The following is a 21,142-nucleotide window of genomic DNA, read 5'->3' as shown; positions in this document are numbered from 1 at the left end:
TAAAGTAAAACGCACTAAATTATATAACATTTTAGAAAATGTCAACGTCCAATATATGAATTTAACTATCTTGTATTATTATTATTGCTGCTACTATTATTGTAAAGAATCAGTGCTATAAATACACACAACTTTAATTCAAAGAATACAAAATGCATATTGGGTTAGTACAAAAAGATGATGATAGAAACTAGAACTTAATAGAAGGATACTACAAATTAGGTTCATCAATGATATGTGTTAACAAAGTTTCACAAAATGACTCACCAGGACCAGACCATTTAATCGTGTAGTAATCACTATAATAAAAATAAAAAAATGGAGTATTTTTCCAAACAGTAGCAATGCACAAGGGCCACTCAAGAGCATAGTGCAGATGGAAGAGTTTTACTGAAGGTCTCACTATTAATCCTCACTTACGTGATGAATGTATCGCCTCTAACTCCAAAACCACTCTCTAAAATACTTTTAGTGTTTGAACGACCCCTATTGAGCACATATGCAATGGAGTAAGTGAAAATTGTTATGCTTCCTGTCATCTTAATGGCAAGATCACTGTGAAGATAATCAATCTCAAGTATGTGATTTTTGTGCTTGCAAGATCTGTTCAGGAGGGCTCACCACAAATTCTACAAGAAGTGAAGCCCTATACAATTGCAGCTTGTCATGCTCTTCTTTGTGCGCTTGTGGAATTTAAATTTGCGGTGTACTGCCATGCAATCCTCCTACCGCTTGCATACACCAGCTGTGTAATCAAAAATTCAGAAGAATGTCAATTTATAAGTATGGGGCCAGATGTGCGAAAATTTAATTTGCAAAAAGTGGTCACAAAATTATGTGCTAACTTTTGGCAAATCAAATGAGATTTTGCAAACCAACCCATGTACTAATACGTTGGTTCCCAAAATTACTATTTGGAGTGGGTTGTAATCCAACCTACCTCATTACTAGTCATGAAGTAAGTCGCAAATTGCGACCCACTCTAATTAGATGACATCACAGGAAGGTTTGCCTGTTGGGTTCAGCATATCAATATGCCTGTGATCACATTTGAATAAAAGGCTTTTTAAAATTAAATGCAGCCCATTTTATTTAGAGGAAAAGATTCGGCATTTAAGAAAAAGTTTACATTTATATAAAAAAAATTGGTTTAAGAGAGGGCAATGGTCCCCTTGGATAGTCATGAAAAGTTGATTGGTTTTGATGCCGAATAAATAATGCACTTCAATGTCTATTTATAGTTGCAGACCACACCTATGGGAAGCAAGTGCATGGTAAGTGGAAATACTAGTCATTGTAGTTCCTTTTGGAAAAAGGTTTTTACCATCCATCACTAAACAAACAACAATGATACAGCACGGGCAGCAGCAGCATAAGCTTCCCTAACACTAATAATATGTTCACGTCAGGTAGCATCAGTTGTGCAAGTTACCTTCACACATCAAGAAGAGGTAAACACAGCAGCTGCTGTGCATACTTCCTTACAAGCATAACAGGCATAGCATGTGCATCAGCAGAGTCAGTTCCCATACAGATAGAAAACCATTGCCGCATAGGCAGCAGCAGTGCATGCTTTATCACACACATTTTGAACAGGTACATCATGTGTAATACTAATATAAGCTTCATTAATTGTTTGCTTTAATTTTTATAAGTGCCTTATGTAGTGTGGCAATGTGTGTTATTGTGAGGGGAGACTGACACAGGGAGAGTTGCAGCTGGAGGGAAGTGGAAAATAGTAAACAGGAAGACACTTAGAATGTTTTTTGAGAGAACCTTGGTCCTTTTAGTTCACAGAGGATAGCATGAAAGATGTGCTGTCAGCATCCACTGCAAATATCTGTGTGCACATGATATCATAGATAAAACATCATTAAAATATATTTTGTCCTATTAAGGATGCATCACACTGGGTCCATGATACAAATGTCCTATGCTCCTATTAAAATACTCAAGCACTCTATTCTGGTCAAACAAACATAAATTTGAAAAGAACAAGGTTGAATTTTGGGATATATCAAAAACAACCAACTTCGGCTTTTTACATCTGTGGTTCATTGTGAAGTTAGAATGTTGGAAAAGAAGGGCGGGGTTGCATTGTCGGAAGTCTACCACTGTATCACCTAGTAGTAAGCAGTGGCTTAACTCTCACTTGCCAGTATGACTGTCCATGGGTGGAGTAGAATTTCAATGGTGAATGTGCACTCATAGGTGGGTGATGGAGCAGTCCTAGAAAGCATAAAAGAGGAACTGGTAAGCCCATTCCAGGCAGGGGTGATGGGAGTGAGAAATGTATGCATACTACTTAGGTACTAAGGTTATTTCCATTATGATATGGAATATGAGAAGTCTTAATTACCCCCCAAAAAGGTGACGAGTAGGCTCTTTTTTAAGACGAAATAGGGTAAAATATTGCTCTCATTCTGCAAAAGAGTATATCTGTCAATGAAAGCAAGAAGGTTCCTAAGAAATGGAGAAGACAATTCCACCATGTATCTTAAACATAGCTGAACTAACTATAACGGGGGAATTTCTATGGTTTTGTACGAGTGAAATGTCCAACTAACTATAACGTCCCTGAAACCTATGGTTTTTTCAGTGAATTTCTAAAGTTTTTTAAATGCTAATTTCTAACTATAACGTGCCTGAAACCTATGGTTTTTTTCAGTGAATTTCAATGGTTTTTGAAATGCTAATTTCTAACTATAACGTGCCTGAAACCTATAGTTTTTTCAGTGAATTTAAATGTTTTTTTAAATGCTAATTTCTAACTATGCCTACAAAGTTAGGACATGTGAAGAAAGAGGAAGAAAAGCGCAGCAAGAAGCAAGACAAATGCAGAAAGAGGCAACAGAAGTCCAGAAAGACGAAGAAAAGTGCAGGAAGAAGCAAGAGATGTGCAGAAAGAACCAACAGAGGAGCAGAAAGTCCTCCTGTGCCCCCAACTTTTTAGTGACGGGTACTGGTGGTAACTGACTCTGAATAACCAGGACTGGAGCCAGTGCTCTGCTAAAGACACTTAGAATACAGTGAAAACACCTACATACACTAGGGAACACTATGCGTTGGGGTACCCCTGTAATGAGCATGACCTCCTCTGTATTTGCCATGAGTTAGTGCCTAGGTCATGCACGACTTGAACGATGCACTGGATGAGCTGTGCTCCGTGATTCCGCACGCACACAGTCCCTCTGTGCGCAAACTCTTGGCCACTCTTCTGCTGGCCAAGAACTACAACCTGATGCAGGCTCTGAAGGAGATGTGCAGGCTGGTGGCCTACTTGAACCAGGGCCAGGCGCTGGGCGCTGCTGCCGCCCTGCCTGCCTCGGCCGTTCCTGCCACCCTGCACCCGGCACTGGGTGCCTACGAGCAGGCTGCGGCGGTGGGCTACCCATTCACCACCGGCCTGCCAACCTCCGGGTCCTGCCCAGACAATTGCACCCTCCTCAGCAGCGTCTCGGCCAGCCTCTGCAAGCAGCGTACGGATAAGCCCTGAGGGGATGGGGCTTAGAGGGGAAGGCGCGGGCACTGACCACTGGAAAGGTGCACAGACCGGGACTGGGGGCACGGGAGGCACGGGGTCTGGGTATGAGACATGCACGTGAAGGTACACCATGTCGAACAAGGGCTAGGGAAAATGTGGGTACTTAGTGCTTAGAGAGACGCACAGATATGTCTTTATCGGGACCATGTCATGAGGGGCAGTGGGAGAAGTTTACAATGAGCAGATGTGCCAACATTGTGGTGCACCCTAACCTGAGACTTTCAAGTAAGGAAAAGGGACTTAGAGAAGGGAGAAAATGGAAACAAAAGTTTAAGGCATGTAACTTTATGTAGGGCCCGTGGCTCGACAACTCAGGAGCTAATAGGAAAGGGCAAATGTTGATAAGTCACCCAGGGCTGGCGGTGAACCAGGCGCCAAAGCCGGCACTTTTTAAAGTTTGACTGTTGGACTTGGCCCTTTTTGCAGGGTCATCCCTAAACTTTTTTTGCCTTCCTCCTGTATTTTTCCTGACCTGTTGTTGGCTGTTCTATGACTCTGGGCACCTTACCACTGCTGACCAGTGCTAAGGTGCATATGCTCTCCCTATGGTAAAATGTTGATGTTCATTGGATTCCATGTTTGGCTTATTTGGTTTACTATCAGCCCCTAGTAAAGTGCACCAGGAGTGCCAGGGCTTGTAAATACAAATGCTGCTGGTGGGCTTGCAGCACTGGTTGCGCCACCCACAGAAGCGGCCTAGTAAAATATGTCTAAGGGTCTGCCACCGCAGAACCTGCGTGCAGTCTAGTACTGTCACGCTGATTGCGCAAGTGCACCTACTTGCCAGTCCCTAAATCTTCCCTTAACTACATATTAGTCACCCCTCTGGTAGGCCCAAGGGCAGGGTGCATTTTAGGCATAAGGTAGGACATGCCCTGGTGTGTGTGGCATGTCCTAATAGTGAATTACAGCCATTTTCGTTTTTCACTATTGAAGACTACCTGCTCTCCATAGGCCAGAATGAGCTGCTGGAATTACTACACGCTGTAATCCCAGCGGACTCATAGAGCATGGTAGAAAGTCAAGTTTAGTATGCCTGAACTCAGAATAATAAAATACTTCTTTTAGTAAAGTTTATTTTAATATCCTGTGTTTGGAAATACTACTTTTAGAAAGTTAGTATTTACTTGCTTAGCCATTTCAGTCCGCCTCTGCTTTGTGTGTGTGTGTGCTGCCTAGTTTCAGTGAGAGGCAGGGCTGGGGAATTCCAGGAGACAGGCTGGCTGCCAGGTGGTGGGTAGAGAGATTACACCAGGATGGGTGGGAGGAGTGCACCTTGACTCTGAATAGACCTGTGCTCTGCCATCACAATGCTGGCTCCGCCCCCTGTGGAGCGGCTGATGTCTCTGCCCTTTGCGCTGAAAGGAAAGAGCAGAGTCACCACAACAAAGTGCTCCAGAACCGGACTGAACCAGGCACAGGCCACCTGGCGACAAAGAACAAAAGAAACGTGCTATAAAAGAAGGAGCCCTGCTCCTAAGAAATCAGATCCTGTTTGCGCCAAGAAGAACCTCTGCCCGAAGAGAAGGACCTGGGAAAGCTGCATGGAGGAGTACTGTCTCTAAGCCTGAGAGACTGGCCTGTGGTGGGTGCCTTGCTGCTGAAGGAGAGGAGGAAAAGACTGAGAAAGACTTTGAATTCAACTTGTGCTTTTAAAACAATCTCCAAGGGCTTGCTTGTGAACTTGCCCCCTGAACTGCGCCCCAGGAACAGTGGGCGCTACCCCTCCCTGGAAGAAGAGGAAGCTGCTGTGGGTGGATTGCTAACGCTGACCCCAGAGAACCTGTGTGCCCCCATCTCGCTGAGCAACGCGACTCCTGAATCGACTGTGCTGCTGTGAGCACCGTGAAGGCCTGCCCTGCCTGGCTGAAACAAAGTGAACAACTGCCCCCTCGAGCCGGAGCTCGCAACGTAAGGAGAGACTGCCTGTGTCCAAGCGCCGAGCCTCTGTGACCCCAGGCCGTAGAAACCACTGTGAGGACCGGCGGCGCACTGGTTCGCCGATTCTGGACGAAGCCGACAGCGCGCCGCGCTGAAAAATCACCCCCGAGCTGCCCCTCTTGCTTCCAACATCGAGGTGTGCTGAGACGTCCTGAGGCGCACCACGAAGCATCGCCGTCCACTGACCAGCGGGACTGCAACGCGATGCGGGACGCCCCTGCCAAGGACTGCGTAGGCCGCCACAAACTTTGCCCCCAAGAAGAAGGTACTGTGAGCCCCAAGCGCTCCTGTACGATGCGTACTTTGCTGTGTACGGTCCGTACGGCGCTGTCGTCCCGCTACGCTACTCACGCGGGAAGCGTGAGTCCTGGTGCGGTTCGCTCCAAGCACGTGCGACGCGTCCCTGCGCCTGTACGGCCCGTACCGCTTTAAAGAACTAGACGCTGCTCACGCGGGAAGCGTGAAGAGTGGCAAGAGGCATACCGGACTCGTACGACGCGTACCTACGAAGGTACGGCCCGTACGGCTTGAGTCCCAGTACGCATGCTCACGCGGGAAGCGTGAGAAACGACATGAAGCGTTCTAACACTGGTATGAAGCGTACGGAGGGCCCTACGAAGCGCACAGACCCCCAAAGAGTGCAGATTGCACCAAAAGTGACCATTTTAAGAACTGTGGCCTCATGAAAAGTGATAGCAAGTAACTAGAACCTCATTCTAAAGTGAAAGACTGTATTTGAAGCCTGCCTAAAGAGTTTTACATAAAGAACTTTATATTTTTACAGAATACAGTCTGGTTGTCTCTGTGTGGTGGGTTGGTGGTTATTGTGGGACGCCTTAAATGCTTAACCTAATGCCCTCTGGAATCTATCCTGACTGCTCGCGCCACGTTACCTAGAGGGTGAGCAGGGGTTATTTTCTAAGAGTAATCCTTCGCCCTGACTTAGAGGAAAGGGTCCCTGCTTGTCGCAAGCGCATACCTGCGCCAACCAGAGACTCCGGATTCTAACATTGACTATGACCTAGACTGTGGCCTGCTGCTCAGCCCTCCCAAGCACACCGCCCCTCAGTGCAACCCTCGGCCCAGGGAAGACCGGGTACCCACAGGGACTTCTGCACAGACGCTTGTGTCCTCCCTTCCCTACTTGAACTGAACTGCCACTACACCTCAGCGAAACACCGGGTTCGTGAATATGTTTGTTTTGTATCTTCCTGAATGGCGAGCAGCACTTAGGGAAATGCTCTAGAAGAACTGTTTGATTATATATATGTCAAAAACAAAACCGGGCTCAGTTGAATTGAGTGTCTGGATTTGTAGCTCGAGAAAAGTACTGTATTTTAAAAGAAACCGAAAAAAACATGCACTTGCTTTTTTGATTCAGAATGAAGAGAAGCCGAGAAATAGACCTAAGTAAAAGACAAAAAGTGAACTAAGCGAAAATGATACGACTTGTATTTTTTATTATCTCACCCTTTGATCTGGTGATACTGAACAAAGTTTTGGAGAGAGTGATTTAAAAAAATAGAGTGGATGGAAGTTTTTTTTAAAGAAAGTATTTATGTGTACCGTGCTACTTTAAGTATGCAATGACGTGTGTATGATAATTAAGATTATTTATTTATATATTCCTCGGGCGCCATGAAAAGAGCAGCACTTATCAGTTGCAAGGACCACTGGTCTCGTGTGCATTTTTTTAACGCCCTCGAACACACTCTTCGTCGATTACTTTACATTGAGTGCCAAGTGTTTCTTTGCCAACAGATTACACCTGGTCGCGGGACGCTTAAAGGGTTGCTTGGTTTGTGAATGGTCGCCTGGGTGAATCTACTCTGTATTTTAAATTGAGCTTTAATAAATTGCTTAAATCCAAAAAAGTAGAGAAACAAGTTTATTTTGCCACCCTCTAAATTAAACAATCTCTTCTTAAAAATGAATGCAATTGACGCTGATGGCATTGACATTTTTTTCATTTGCCGCTGTAGAAAATGGTTTACCAGGAGCAATTCTAAAATATATGCTGTTGATGTGTTTCTTTTTTTGACCAGGAAATTTAGCTACACATTGGATGGTGACATTTATGGGAAAATTTAGATTTTCTTTTACGCTTGCTAAAAGAACACGTGCCTTGGGATTTTAATACCCTAATTTGTTCTGAGTGAAATTGCATTCTTGCAAAGTGCAATATACATTTTTATTGTTGTTGTTGTTTTCCAAAATGTAGAACATGAACTGAAGTACGTTTGCCCTGCCCAAACACCACACTACCCTAAACCCTGAAACACCACCCCCAGCCCAACCCCCTTCACTGCCTGACCACCACTGCACTAAGCCCTGAAACACCACCTCCGGCATGACCCCCTACACTGCCCGAACAACACTGCACTGCCCTAAAACCTGAAACATCACCCCAGCACTACCCCCTACACTGCCCGAACAAAACACCTCCCCCAGCACGACCCCCCCTACACTGCCCGAACACCACTGCACTGCCCTAAACCCTCAAACACCACCCCCAGCACGACCCCCTACACTGCCCGAACACCACTGCACAGCCCTAATCTCTGAAGCACTATTCCCAGCACGACCCCTACACTAACCGAACACCACTGCACTGCCCTAAACCCTGAAACACCACGCCCATTACAACCCCCTACACTGCCTGAACAGCACTGTACTAAACCCTGAAACACCACCACCAGCACGACCCCCTACACTGCCCGAACACCCCTGCACTACCCTAAACCCTGAAACACCACCCCAGCAGGAACCCCTACAATGCCCGAACACCACAGCACTACCCTAAACCCTAAAACACCACCCCCAGCACGACCCCCTACAGTGCCCGAACACAACTGCCCTGCCCTAAACCCTAAAGCACCACCCCCAGCATGACCCCCTACACTGCCTGATCACCACTGCACTGCCCTAAACCCTAAAACACCACCCAGCATGACCCCTACACAGCCTGAAGACCACTGCACTGCCCTAAACCCTGAAACACCACCTCCTGCATGACCCCCTACACTGCCCAAATACCACTGCACTGCCCTAAACGCTAAAACACTAGCCTCCGCATGACCCCGAACACCACTGCACTGCCCTAAACCCTAAAACACCTCTCTCAACACAACCCCCTACACTGCCTGAACACCACTGCACTGAACCCTAAAACACCACCCCCAGCACGACCCCCTACACTGCCCGAACAAAACACCACCCCCAGCACGACTCCCTACACTGCCTGAACACCACTGCATTGACCTAAACCTTGAAACACTACTCCCAGCACAACCCCCTACACTGCCCGAACACCACTGCACTGCCCTAAACACAGAATCACCACCCCCAGCACATCCCCCCTACACTGCCTGACCACCACTGCACTAAACCCTGAAACACCAACCCGGCATGACCCCCTACACTGCCCGAACACCACTGCACTGCCTTAAATCCTGAAACACTACCCCCAGCACGACCCCTACACTGCCCGAACAAAACACCACCCCCAGCACGGCCCCCCTACACTGCCCGAACACCACTGCACTGCCCTAAACCCTGAAACACCACCCCCAGCCAGACACCCTACACTGCCCGAACAAAACACCACCCCCAGCATGACCCCCTACAATGCACAAACACCACTGCACTGCCATAAACCCTGAAACACAACCCCCAGCATGACCCCCTACACTGCCCAAAAACCACTGCACTGCCCTAAACCCTGACACACTACCCCCAGCACGACCCCCTACACTACCCAAACAACACTGCACTACCCTAAACCACTACCCCAGCACGACCCCCTACACTGCTCGAACACCACTGCAATACCCTAAAGCCTAAAACACTACCCCAGCATGACTCCCTACACTACCCAAAGACCACTGCACTACCCTAAACCCTAAAACACTACCCCCAGGACGACCCCCTACACCACCCAAAGACCACTGCACTACCCTAAACCCTAAAACACTACCCCATCAAGATCCCCTACACTACCCAAACACCACTGCACAACCCTGAACCTTAAAACACAACCCCCAGCACAACACCCTACACAACCCAAAGAACACTGCACTACCCTGAAGCCTAAAACACTACCCCTCACATGACCCCTTACACTAACCAAAGACCACTGCACTACCCCAAACCCTAAAACACTACCCCAGCACGACCCGCTACACTACACAAACATCACTGCACTACCTTAAACCCTAGAGCACTACCCCCAGCACAGCCCCCTCCACTACCCAAACACCACTCCACTACCCTAAACCCTAAACCACTACCCCCAGCAATACCCCCTACACTACCCAAACACCACTGCACTACCCTAACCCCTAAAATACTACCCCCAGCAGAACCCCCTACAGTACCCAAACACCAATGCACTACCCTAAAACCTAAAACACTATCCCCTGCAGTACCCCATACACTACAAAAACACCACTGCACTACCCTAAACCACTAACCCCAGCACGACCCCTACACTACCCAAACACCACTACACTACCCTTAACCCTAAAACACTACTACCAGCATGACCCCCTACACTACCCAAACATCACTGCACAACCCTAAACCCTAAATCTACCCACAGCATGACCCCCTACACTACCTGAACACCACTGCACTACCATAAACCCTAAATCTAAGCCCCCAGCATGACCCCCTACATTACCCGAACACAACTGCACTACCCTAAAACCTAAAACACTACCACCAACACAACCCCTACACTGCCCGAACACCAGTGCACTGCACTAAACCCTGAAACACCATCCCCAGCATGACCCCTACACTGCCCGAACACCACTGCACTGCCCTAAACCCTAAAACACCATCCCCCCACACGACCCCCTACACTGCCCGAACACCACTGTACTGCCCTAAACCCTAAAACACCACCCCTGTACGACCCCCTACACTTCCCGAACACTACTGCACTGCCCTAAACCCTAAAACCCCAAACCCAACACAACCCCCTACACTTCCCGAACAACACTGCACTGCCCTAAGCCCTGAAACACCATCCCTAGCATGACCCCCTACACTGCCTGAACACCACTGCCCTGCCCTAAACCCTGAAACATCACCCCCAGCACGACCCCCTACACTAGCGGAACACCACTGCACTGCCCTAAACCTTGAAACACTACTCCCAGAACGACTCCCTACACTGCCCGAACACCACTGCACTACCCTAAACCCTGAAACACCACCCCCAACACAACCCCCTACACTGCCTGACCACCACTGCACTAAACCCTGAAACACCACCCCCGGCATGACCCCCTACACTGCCTGAACACCACTGCACTGCCCTAAACCCTGAAACACCACCCCCAGCACGACCCCCTACACTGCCCGAACAAAACACCACCCCCAGCACGACCCCCCTACACTGCCCAAAAACCACTGCACTGCCCTAAACCCTGAAACACCACCCCCAGCACGACCATCTACACAGCCCCAACACCACTGCACAGCACCAAACCCTGAAACACTACTCCCAGCACAACCCCCTACACTAACCGAACACCACTGCAGTGCCCTAAACCCTGAAACACCACACCAATCACGACCCCCTACACTGCCTGAACAGCACTGCACTAAACCCTGAAACACCACCCCCAGCACGACCCCCTACATTGTCCGAACACCACTGCACTGCCCTAAACCCCAAAACACCATCCCCCACATGACCCCTTACACTGCCCGAACACCACTGCACTGCCCTAAAACACCACCCCCAGCACGACCACCTACACTGCCCAAACACCACTGCACTGCCCTAAACCCTAAAACACCACCCCCAGCATGACCCCCTACACTGCACGATCACCACTGCACTGCCCTAAACCCTAAAACACCACCCCCAGCACGACCCCCTACACTGCCCGAATACCACTGCCCAAAACCCTAAAACACCACCCCCAGCACGACCCCCCCACTGTACTCAACCTTAAAATACCACCCAGCATGTCCCCCTACACTGCCCGAATGTCACTGCACTGCCCTATACCCTAAAACACCATCCCCAGCATGACCCCCTATACTGCCTGAACACCTCTGCACTGCCCTAAGCCCTGAAAAACCACCCCCAGCACGACCCCCTACACTGCCTGAATACCACTGCACTGCCCTAAACCCTGAAACACCACTCCCATCATGACCCCCTACACTGCCTGAACAGCACTGCACTAAACCCTGAAACACCACCTCCAGCACAACCCCCTACAGTGCCTGAACAGCACTGCACTAAACCCTGAAACACCACCCCCAGAATGACCCACTACACTGCCCGAACACCACTGCCCTGCCGTAAACCCTGGAACACTACTCTCAGCACACCCCCTACACTGCTCGAACAACACTGCACTGCTCTAAACTCTGAAACACCACCCCCAGCACGACCCCCTACACTGCCCGAACACCACTGCACTACACCTTGAAATACCACCCAGCACGATCCCCTACATTGCCCGAACACCACTGCACTGACCTATACCCTAATATACCACCCCCAGCACGACCCCCTACACTGCCCTAACACCACTGCACTGCCCTAAACCCTAAAACACTGCCCCAGCACTACCACCTATGCTGCCCGAACACCACGACACTGCCCTAAACCCTACAACACTACCGCCAGCAGTACCCCTACAATACCCAAACACCACTGCACTACCCTAAACCCAAAACTACTACCCCCAGGATGAGCCCCTACACTACCCCAACACCCCTGCACTACCCTAAACCCTAAAATACTACTCCCAGCATGACCCCCTACACAGTCCAAACACCACTGCACTGCCCTAAACCCTGAAACACTACCCCCAGCACGATCCCCTACACTGCCTGACCACCAAGGCACTGCCCTAAACACTGAAACACCAACCACAGCACGACCCCATACACTGCCCGAACACCGCTGCACTGCCCTAAACCCTGAAACACCACCCCCAGCATGACCCCTTCCACTGCCCGAACACCGCGGCACTGACCTAAACACTGAAACACCAAACCCAGCACGACCCCCTACACTGCCCGAACAACCCTGCACTGCCCTAAACCCAAAAAACACCACCCCCAGCACGACCCCCTACACTGCCCAAACACCACTGCACTGCCCTAAACCACTACCCCAGCACGTCCCCCTCCACTACACAAACATAACTGCACTACCTTAAACACAAAAACACTACCCAAGCATGACCCTCTACACTGTTTAAACACCACTGCGCTACCCTAAACCCTAAAACACTACCCTAGCACAAAACCCTACACTATCCAAACACCACTGTACTACCCTAAACCCTAAATCTACTCCCAGCACGACCCCCTACACTTCCCAAAAACCACTGCACTACCCTAATCCCTAAATATACCCCCAGCACGACACCCTACACTATCAATACTCCACTGCACTACTCTAAACCCTAAATCTACCCTCAGCATGACCCCCTTCACTACCCGAACACCACTGCACTACCCTAAACCCTGAAACACTACCCCCAGCACGACCCCTACACTGCCCGAACACCACTGCACTGCCCTAAACCCTAAAAAACCAACCCCAAAGCACGACCCCCTACACTGCCGGAACACCATTGCACTGCCCTAAACCCTAAAATACCACTACAATGCCTGAACAAAGCTGCACTGCCCTTAACCCAGAAACACCACGCCCAGCACGACCCGCACCACTACCAGAACACCACTGCACTGCCCTAAGCCCTAAAACACCCCCCGCATGACCCCCTACACTGCCCGAACACCACTGCACTGCCCTAAACCCTAAAACACCACCCCAAAGCACGACCCCCTACACTGACCGAACACCACTGCACTGCATTAAACCCTAAAACATCACCCCCCGCACGACGCCCTACACTGACCGAACACCGCTGCACTGCCCTAAACCCTAAAACACCACCCCCAGCATGACCCCTTAAACTGCCCGAACACCGCTGCACTGCCCTAAACCCTGAAACACCACCCCCAGCACGACCCCCTACACTGCACAGACACCACTGCACTACCCTAAACCCTATACCTACCCCCAGCATGACCCCCTACACTACCCGAACACCACTGCACTACCCTAAACCCTAAATCTACCCCCTGTACAACCCCCTACAGTGCCCAAACAACACTGCACTGCCCTACACCATAAAACACCACCCCGCACGACCCCCTACACTACCCAAACACCACTGCACTACCCTAACCCCTAAAATACTACCCCAGCAGAACCCCCTACAGTACCCAAACACCAATGCACTACCCTAAAACCTAAAACACTACCCCCGCAGTACCCCATACACTACAAAAACGCCACTGCACTACCCTAAACCACTAACCCCAGCACGACCCCTACACTACCCAAACACCACTGCACTACCCTAAACCCTAAAACACTACTACCAGCATGACCACCTACACTACCCAAACCTCACTACACTACCCTAAACCCTAAATCTACCCACAGCATGACCCCCTACACTACCTGAACACCACTGCACTACCATAAACCCTAAATCTAAGCCCCCAGCATGACCCCCTACATTACCCGAACACAACTGCACTACCCTAAACCCTAAAACACTACCACCAGCACAACCCCTACACTGCCCAAACACCAGTGCACTGCACTAAACCCTGAAACACCATCCCCAGCACGACCCCTACACTGCCCGAACAAAACACCACCCCCAGCACGACCCCCTACACTGCCAGAACACCACTGCACTGCCTTAAACCCTAAAACACCATCCCCCCACACGACCCCCTACACTGCCCGAACACCACTGTACTGCCCTAAACCCTAAAACACCACCCCTGTACGACCCCCTACACTTCCCGAACACCACTGCACTGCCCTAAACCCTAAAACCCCACACCCAACACAACCCCCTACACTTCCCGAACAACACTGCACTGCCCTAAGCCCTGAAACACCATCCCCAGCATGACCCCCTACACTGCCTGAACACCACTGCCCTGCCCTAAACCCTGAAACATCACCCCCAGCACGACCCCCTACACTAGCCGAACACCACTGCACTGCCCTAAACCTTGAAACACTACTCCCAGAACGACTCCCTACACTGCCCGAACACCACTGCACTACCCTAAACCCTGAAACACCACCCCCAGCACAACCCCCTACACTGCCTGACCACCACTGCACTAAACCCTGAAACACCACCCCCGGCATGACCCCCTACACTGCCTGAACACCACTGCACTGCCCTAAACCCTGAAACACCACCCCCAGCACGACCCCCTACACTGCCCGAACAAAACACCACCCCCAGCACGACCCCCTACACTGCCCGACTGCACTGCCCTAAACCCTGAAACACCACCCCCAGCACGACCATCTACACAGCCCCAACACCACTGCACAGCACCAAACCCTGAAACACTACTCCCAGCACAACCCCCTACACTAACCAAACACCACTGCAGTGCCCTAAAGCCTGAAACACCACACCAATCACGACCCCCTACACTGCCTGAACAGCACTGCACTAAACCCTGAAACACCACCCCCAGCACGACCCCCTACATTGTCCGAGCACCACTGCACTGCCCAAAACCCCAAAACACCATCCCCCCACACGACCACCTACACTGCCCAAACACCACTGCACTGCCCTAAACCCTAAAACACCACCCCCAGCATGACCCCCTACACTGCACGATCACCACTGCACTGCCCTAAACCCTAAAACACCACCCCCAGCACGACCCCCTACACTGCCCGAATACCACTGCCCAAAACCCTAAAACACCACCCCCAGCACGACCCCCCCACTGCACTCAACCTTAAAATACCACGCAGCATGACCCCCTACACTGCCCGAATGCCACTGCACTGCCCTATACCCTAAAACACCATCCCCAGCCTGACCCCCTATACTGCCCGACTGCACTGCCCTAAACCCTGAAACACCACCCCCAGCACGACCATCTACACAGCCCCAACACCACTGCACAGCACCAAACCCTGAAACACTACTCCCAGCACAACCCCCTACACTAACCAAACACCACTGCAGTGCCCTAAAGCCTGAAACACCACACCAATCACGACCCCCTACACTGCCTGAACAGCACTGCACTAAACCCTGAAACACCACCCCCAGCACGACCCCCTACATTGTCCGAGCACCACTGCACTGCCCAAAACCCCAAAACACCATCCCCCCACACGACCACCTACACTGCCCAAACACCACTGCACTGCCCTAAACCCTAAAACACCACCCCCAGCATGACCCCCTACACTGCACGATCACCACTGCACTGCCCTAAACCCTAAAACACCACCCCCAGCACGACCCCCTACACTGCCCGAATACCACTGCCCAAAACCCTAAAACACCACCCCCAGCACGACCCCCCCACTGCACTCAACCTTAAAATACCACGCAGCATGACCCCCTACACTGCCCGAATGCCACTGCACTGCCCTATACCCTAAAACACCATCCCCAGCCTGACCCCCTATACTGCCTGAACACCTCTGCAGTGCCCTAAGCCCTGAAAAACCACCCCCAGCACGACCCCCTACACTGCCTGAACACCACTGCACTGCCCTAAACCCTGAAACACCACTCCCATCATGACCCCCTACACTGCCTGAACACCACTGCACTAATCCCTGAAACACCACCTCCAGCACAACCCCCTACACTGCCTGAACAGCACTGCACTAAACCCTGAAACACCACCCCCAGAACGACCCACTAAACTGCCCAAACACCACTGCCCTGCCGTAAACCCTGGAACACTACTCTCAGCACAACCCCCTACACTGCTCGAACAACACTGCACTGCTCTAAACTCTGAAACACCAACCCCAGCACAACCCCCTACACTGCCTGACCACCACTGCACTAAACCCTGAAACACCACCCCCGGCATGATCCCCTACACTGCCCGAACACCACTGCACTGCCCTAAACCCGGAAACACCACTCTTTGCACGACCCCCTACACTGTCCAAATAAAACACCACCCCCAGCATGACCCCTATACTGCCCGAACACAACTGCACTGCCATAAACCCTGAAGCACCACCTCCAGCACGACCCCCTACACTGACCGAACACCACTGCACTGCCCTAAACCCTGAAGCACCACTCCCATCATGACCCCCTACACTACCCCCATCAGTAACCCCTACACTACCCAAACATCACTGCACTAACCTAAACCTTAAACCACTACCCCAGAACGACCCCCTACACTACCCAAACCCCACTGCACTACCCTAAACCCTAAAACACTACTCCCAGCACGACGTCCTACACTACCCAAACACCATTGCACTACCCTAAACCCTATACCTACCCCCAGCACGACCCCCTACACTACCCGAACACCACTGCTCTACCCTAAACCCTAAATCTACCCCCTGTACAACCCCCTACAGTGCCCAAACAACACTGCACTGCCCTAAACCATAAAACACCACCCCCCGCACGACCCCCTACACTGCCCGAACGCCACTGCACTGCCCTAAACCCTAAAACTCCATCCCAGCATGACCCCCTAAACTACCTAAACACCACTCCACTACCCTAAAACACTACCCCCAGCATGACCCCCAAAACTACCCAAAGACCACTGCACTACCATAAACCCTAAAACACCACTCCCAGCACGACCCCCTACACTGCCCGAACACCACTGCACTACACCTTGAAATACCACCCAGCACGATCCCCTACATTGCCCGAACACCACTGCACTGACATATACCCTAATATACCACCCCCAGCATGACCCCCTACACTGCCCTAACACCACTGCACTGCCCTAAACCCTAAAACACTGCCCCAACAATACCACCTATGCTGCCCGAACACCACGGCACTGCCCTAAACCCTAAAACACTACTGCCAGCAGTACCCCTACACTACCCAAACACCACTGCACTACCCTAAACCCAAAACTACTACCCCCAGGATGAGCCCCTACACTACCCAAACACCACTGCACTACCCTAAACCCTAAAATACTGCTCCCAGCATGACCCCCTACACTGTCCAAACACCACTGCACTGCCCTAAACCCTGAAACACTACCCCCAGCACGATCCCCTACACTGCCTGACCACCAAGGCACTGCCCTAAACACTGAAACACCAACCACAGCACGACCCCATACACTGCCCGAACACCGCTGCACTGCCCTATACCCTGAAACACCACCCCCAGCATGACCCCTTCCACTGCCCGAACACCGCGGCACTGCCCTAAACACTGAAACACCAAACCCAGCACGACCCCCTACACTGCCCGAACAACCCTGCACTGCCCTAAACCCAAAAAACACCACCCCAGCACGACCCCTACACTGCCCAAACACCACTGCACTGCCCTAAACCACTACCCCAGCACGTCCCCCTCCACTACACAAACATAACTGCACTACCTTAAACACAAAAACACTACCCAAGCATGACCCCCTACACTGTTTAAACACCACTGCGCTACCCTAAACCCTAAAACACTACCCTAGCACAAAACCCTACACTATCCAAACACCACTGCACTACCCTAAACCCTAAATCTACTCCCAGCACGACCCCCTACACTTCCCAAAAACCACTGCACTACCCTAATCCCTCAATACTCCACTACACTACTCTAAACCCTAAATCTACCCTCAGCATGACCCCCTTCACTACCCGAACACCATTGCACTACCCTAAACCCTGAAACACTACCCCCAGCACGACCCCTACACTGCCCGAACACCACTGCACTGCCCTAAACCCTAAAAAACCAACCCCAAAGCACAACCCCCTACACTGCCGGAACACAATTGCACTGCCCTAAACCCTAAAATACCACTACAATGCCTGAACAAAGCTGCACTGCCGATAACCCAGAAACACCACGCCCAGCACGACCCGCAACACTACCAGAACACCACTGCACTGCCCTAAGCCCTAAAACACCCCCCGCATGACCCCCTACACTGCCCGAACACCACTGCACTGCCCTAAACCCTAAAACACCACCCCAAAGCACGACCCCCTACACTGACCGACCACCACTGCACTGCATTAAACCCTAAAACATCACCCCCCGCACGACGCCCTACACTGACCGAACACCACTGCACTGCCCTAAACCCTAAAACACCACCCCCAGCATGACCCCGTACACAGCCGAGCACCGCTGCACTGCCCTAAACCCTAAAAGACCACTACAATGCCTGAACAAAGCTGCACTGCCCTAACCCAGAAACACCACGCCCAGCACGACCCCCTACACTGCCCGAACACCACTGCACTGACCTAAACCCTGAAGCACTACCCCAGCACGACCCGCAACACTACCCGAAAGCCACTGCACTGCCCTAACCCTAAAACTCTACCCCCAACACAACCCCCTACACTGCCCGAACACCACCGCACTGCGCTAAACCCTAAAACGCCACCCCCGCATGACCCCTACAATGCCCGAACACCACTGCACTGCCCTAAACCCTGAAACACCACCCCAGCATGACCCCCTACACTGCCCGAACTCCGCTGCACTGCCCTAAACCCTACAACATCACCCCCGCATGACCCCCTACACTGACCGAACACCGCTGCACTGCCCTAAACCCTAAAACACCACCCCCAGCATGACCCCTTACACTGCCCGAACACCGCTGCAGTGCCCTAAACCCTGAAACACCACCCCCAGCACGACCCCCTACACTGCACAGAAACCACTGCACTACCCTAAACCCTATACCTACCCCCAGCACGACCCCCTACACTACCCGAACACCACTGCACTACCCTAAACCCTAAATCTACCCCCTGTACAACCCCCTACCGTGCCCAAACAACACTGCACTGCCCTACACCATAAAACACCACCCCGCACGACCCCCTACACTACCCAAACACCACTGCACTAACCTAACCCCTAAAATACTACCCCCAGCAGAACCCCCTACAGTACCCAAACACCAATGCACTACCCTAAAACCTAAAACACTACCCTCTGCAGTACCCCATACACTACAAAAACGCCACTGCACTACCCTAAACCACTAACCCCAGCACGGCCCCTACACTACCCAAACACCACTGCACTACCCTAAACCCTAAAACACTACTACCAGCATGACCCCCTACACTACCCAAACACCACTGCACTACCCTAAACCCTAAATCTACCCACAGCATGACCCCCTACACTACCTGAACACCACTGCACTACCATAAACCCTAAATCGAATCCCCCAGCATGACCCCCTACATTACCCGAACACAACTGCACTACCCTAAACCCTAAAACACTACCACCAGCACAACCCCTACACTGCCCGAACACCAGTGCACTGCACTAAACCCTGAAACACCATCCCCAGCACGACCCCTACACTGCCCGAACAAAACACCACCCCCAGCACGACCCCCTACACTGCCGGAACACCACTGCACTGCCTTAAACCCTAAAACACCATCCCCCCACACAAACCCCTACACTGCCCGAACACCACTGTACTGCCCTAAACCCTAAAACACCACCCCTGTACGACCCCCTACACTTCCCGAACACCACTGCACTGCCCTAAACCCTGAAACACCATCCCCAGCATGACCCCCTACACTGCCTGAACACCACTGCCCTTCCCTAAACCCTGAAACATCACCCCCAGCACGACCCCCTACACTAGCCGAACACCACTGCAGTGCCCTAAACCTTGAAACACTACTCCCAGAACGACTCCCTACACTGCCCGAACACCACTGAACTACCCTAAACCCTGAAACACCACCCCCAGCACAATCCCCTACACTGCCTGACCACCACTGCACTAAACCCTGAAACACCACCCCCGGCATGACCCCCTACCCTGCCTGAACACCACTGCACTGCCCTAAACCCTGAAACACCACCCCCAGCACGACCCCCTACACTGCCCGAACAAAACACCACCCCCAGCACGACCCCCCTACACTGCCCTAAACCCTGAAACACCACCCCCAGCACGACCATCTACACAGCCCCAACACCACTGCACAGCACCAAACCCTGAAACACTACTCCCAGCACAACCCCCACACTAACCGAACACCACTGCAGTGCCCTAAACCCTGAAACACCACACCAATCACGACCCCCTACACTGCCTGAACAGCACTGCACTAAACCCTGAAACACCACCCCCAGCACGACCCCCTACATTGTCCGAGCACCACTGCACTGCCCTAAACCCCAAAACACCATCCCCCCACACAACCACCTACACTGCCCAAACACCACTGCACTGCCCTAAACCCTAAAACACCACCCCCAGCATGACCCCCTATACTGCACGATCACCACTGCACTGCCCTAAACCCTAAAACACCACCCCCAGCACGACCTCCTACACTGCCCGAATACCACTGCCCAAAACCCTAAAACACCACCCCCAGCACGACCCCCCCACTGCACTCAACCTTAAAATACCACCCAGCATGACCCCCTACACTGCCCGAATGCCACTGCACTGCCCTATACCCTAAAACACCATCCCCAGCATGACCCCCTATACTGCCTGAACACCTCTGCACTGCCCTAAGCCCTGAAAAACCACCCCCAGCACGACCCCCTACACTGCCTGAACACCACTGCACTGCCC

At 51.5% G+C, this 21,142-nt stretch overlaps 1 protein-coding gene across 2 annotated transcripts in view; it reads right to left on the bottom strand.

Annotated features, from left to right (window-relative positions):
* The window catches only part of LOC146867156 (uncharacterized), a 514,074-nt gene that overhangs the window by 196,184 nt on the left and 296,748 nt on the right, over nt 1–21,142 (bottom strand). The window lies entirely within an intron of this gene.

Source organism: Triturus cristatus, chromosome 1_2 (genome assembly GCF_964204655.1).
Source record: "Triturus cristatus chromosome 1_2, aTriCri1.1, whole genome shotgun sequence".
Lineage (NCBI taxonomy): Eukaryota > Metazoa > Chordata > Amphibia > Caudata > Salamandridae > Triturus > Triturus cristatus.
Note: the sequence above shows the minus strand (reverse complement) of the source record. Positions and strands in the feature narration are given on the sequence as shown.